Genomic DNA, 2,813 nt, shown 5'->3' with positions numbered 1-2,813 from the left:
TATACATTTAGGTAGTAGTAACCAAGTATGTCATTGTTCAGTTTCTCTTTTGTGTGATTTTAAAAGTTAAGTCACATAAACTGTGAAAACAGGCCCCGAGTTTTTCTTGCTCCTGTCTGTATTCTCAGTGCTAAGTGAAATACATAGAATATAACAGAGACCCAACAAATAACCACTGAAGGAATGAATAAATAAATGAAGCAATCAATCAATCAATGAGAAGACTTGCAAAGTTATTGTTTACACACAATATCAATTTATCACTCTTGCCTACTAGTAACAATCTCATTTCCTACTAAATTGTGATATGCATCCTGTATCACAGCCACACCATTTTACTTACATTTTCCTGGATGAATTATGCCTCCATGCTTACCTGGCATATTTGACACACTCTTGAGTAAATCGGTTTTGTACCTCTTTCTTCTATATGACAAAATTATTACTAATTATGATTATTTAACAATTAGTAATATTCATTATTTTATTGATTTCTTTGTTTTAAAATAATTAGAATTTTTCAAAGTAAATTGCAATGTAGAGATTTTGGTCAAATGTATCAAACTCTTTCATGCATAAGTTAAATTTGTACTTTTCAAACAAAAAGATTACAAGTCACACTTTGTGTTCTTTTTCAGTATTCTTAATGGTGAACATATATAAATTCTTCAAGTGCTCATGTAGAAAGTACTGAAGTAACTCAAGTTCTGATTCTTAATTTTCACATGATGAACTATTATTATTATGTTTTGTATCTACTGTTGGAAAGTAAATACCTGTGGTACACAGAATTGAAATCAAGAAGTACATCTACATCTCACTCAAAGAATACTATGCTTTCTGAACTTTTGTTCTTAGTCATCTATTTATTTGGAATTTTCCAAATTAACAGCTATATAAAATAAAAATATTGGTGAAAGTATAAGCAATAAAATATTGGTGAAAGTATAAGCAATAAAATTTTATGTTTTTAAAAATTTCAAAAGCAACCACAGTGCCAGTCACTGTTGAAAATAAAATCAATGGGCCAGGTGTGGTGATTCATGCCTGTAATCCTAGCCTTTTGGGAGGCTGAAGCTTAAGGAACATTTGAGGCCAGGAGTTCAAGATCATGCTGGGCAACATAGCTAGAGACTCTCTCTGCCAAAATAACACAAAAAGTAGTGAGGCATGGTGACATGTGTCTGTAATTCTAGCTACTCAGGAGGCTAAGGTGAGAGGATCACTTGAATCCAGGAGTTCAAGGCTGTAGTGATCCATGACTATAACACAGCACTCCAGTCTGGGGAACAGAGCCAGACCTTTTATCTAAATAAATAAATTAAATTCAATGTTTTGTTCTGGGAGGATTATTTTATCATTAGCATTGCTTGCAATTACTCACATATGTTTTTAATTAAAATGAGGCTGATTTTTAATTAGTTTATCATTGTTTTTAAAATTTCTACAGAAAATATACCACTTATGGCCTGAATCCAAGGTAAACCAATGCAATTTTCTTTTTGTGTACCTGGTAATTTCCTATCTGTGCTTGAAAGACTTACCTGAAAACTAACATCCTTATGAAAATTTTCTTAACCATTACCAGGTAACACTAAATTCTGTCTTCTCACTCTTTATATAGTATACCTGCTTATGCCATATTTTGATTTATTTTAGTTTTTATTGTTCTTTCCTGCTACTGACCACTCCACCACACCCCGAATTGCTACATGATAGGTAGTGTGTATTTGGAGAAAAATGCCAACAAAAGAATCAATTTTGTTTGTAGGGCACGGTGGCACAAACTTGTTATCCCAAAACTTTGGAGGGCTGAAACGAGCAGATCAGGAGGTCACAGGATCGAGACCATCCTAGCTAACATGATAAAACCCAATCTCTACTAAAAATACAAAAAATTAGGCAGGCATGGTGGCACACACCTGTAGTCCAAGCTACTCTGGAGGCTGTGGCAGGAGAATTGCTTGAACCCCAGAGGTAGAGGTTTCAGTGAGCCGAGATCATGCCACTGCACTCCAGCCTGGGTGACAGAGTGAGACTCCATCTCAAAAAAATTTAAAAAATCAATTATGTGATTTTTGAGGAAACCGTTTCTACACTTGATCTTAGCCAAAAGGCCGAGAAGCGATTGAGGAAACCATTTCTTAAGAACTGAGATGAAAGCTACCAATGTAAGGATATTTATCATATATTAATAATCTCTCAAAAGTTCTAAAATTCATGACATAAATATGTTTTCATCATTTTCTAATATGTAAAATATAAAGTCTCATGACTTACACAGTCCCTTTAAATTTCTCTTCATTATGTGTTATTTCTACCACAGGTTGCTAATAGAAGTGAATGTGCAAAGAAGAAAGTTTTTTAAAGTATCCTCTCATTCATTAATACAAGTTTCTTAGAAAAGTATAAAAGAAGACAAGTTAAAATTTACTGGGAATAATAAAGTGTACTAAACTTCATTGACCTCAGGAGGCAATGGTGCTTTTCCAATTTCCACTTTCAAGATTCTAAGAAATCATGTCCAATTTAATTATAGGAAAGAGATAAAAAAAATTAAGATTGGAAGTTTCATTGAAGGGAAGGTTCATTTAAAAAAAATCCAGATTAATGTGAAAATAATTCACCAATTCAATTACCTGGGAAAACGAAGATGGGAGTTTCTAGTGTTATTGATGGCAATAATGGAAAGAGGAAAGGGAACAGAGAGTTTAATTGAGTGTATGTGAGGAGACAAAGCTGTGCTTAAATGAAAGCAAAGGTCAGATGCCAGGCTTTCCCTAAAGACATAGAGATTTTCTAAAGCATTTACT

The 2,813-nt window shown here is 33.5% G+C and overlaps 1 pseudogene; it reads right to left on the bottom strand.

Moving 5' to 3' along the window:
• Window positions 1-1,972: 1,972 nt before the first annotated feature.
• On the bottom strand, window positions 1,973-2,129 carry LOC118153430 (U2 spliceosomal RNA; annotated as a pseudogene).
• Between the last annotated feature and the right edge of the window lie 684 nt (window positions 2,130-2,813).

Source organism: Callithrix jacchus, chromosome 4, assembly GCF_049354715.1.
Source record: "Callithrix jacchus isolate 240 chromosome 4, calJac240_pri, whole genome shotgun sequence".
In the NCBI taxonomy this organism is placed as follows: Eukaryota; Metazoa; Chordata; class Mammalia; order Primates; family Cebidae; genus Callithrix; species Callithrix jacchus.
The sequence above is the reverse complement of the archived record's forward strand: the minus strand, read 5'-3'. Positions and strand labels throughout refer to the sequence as shown.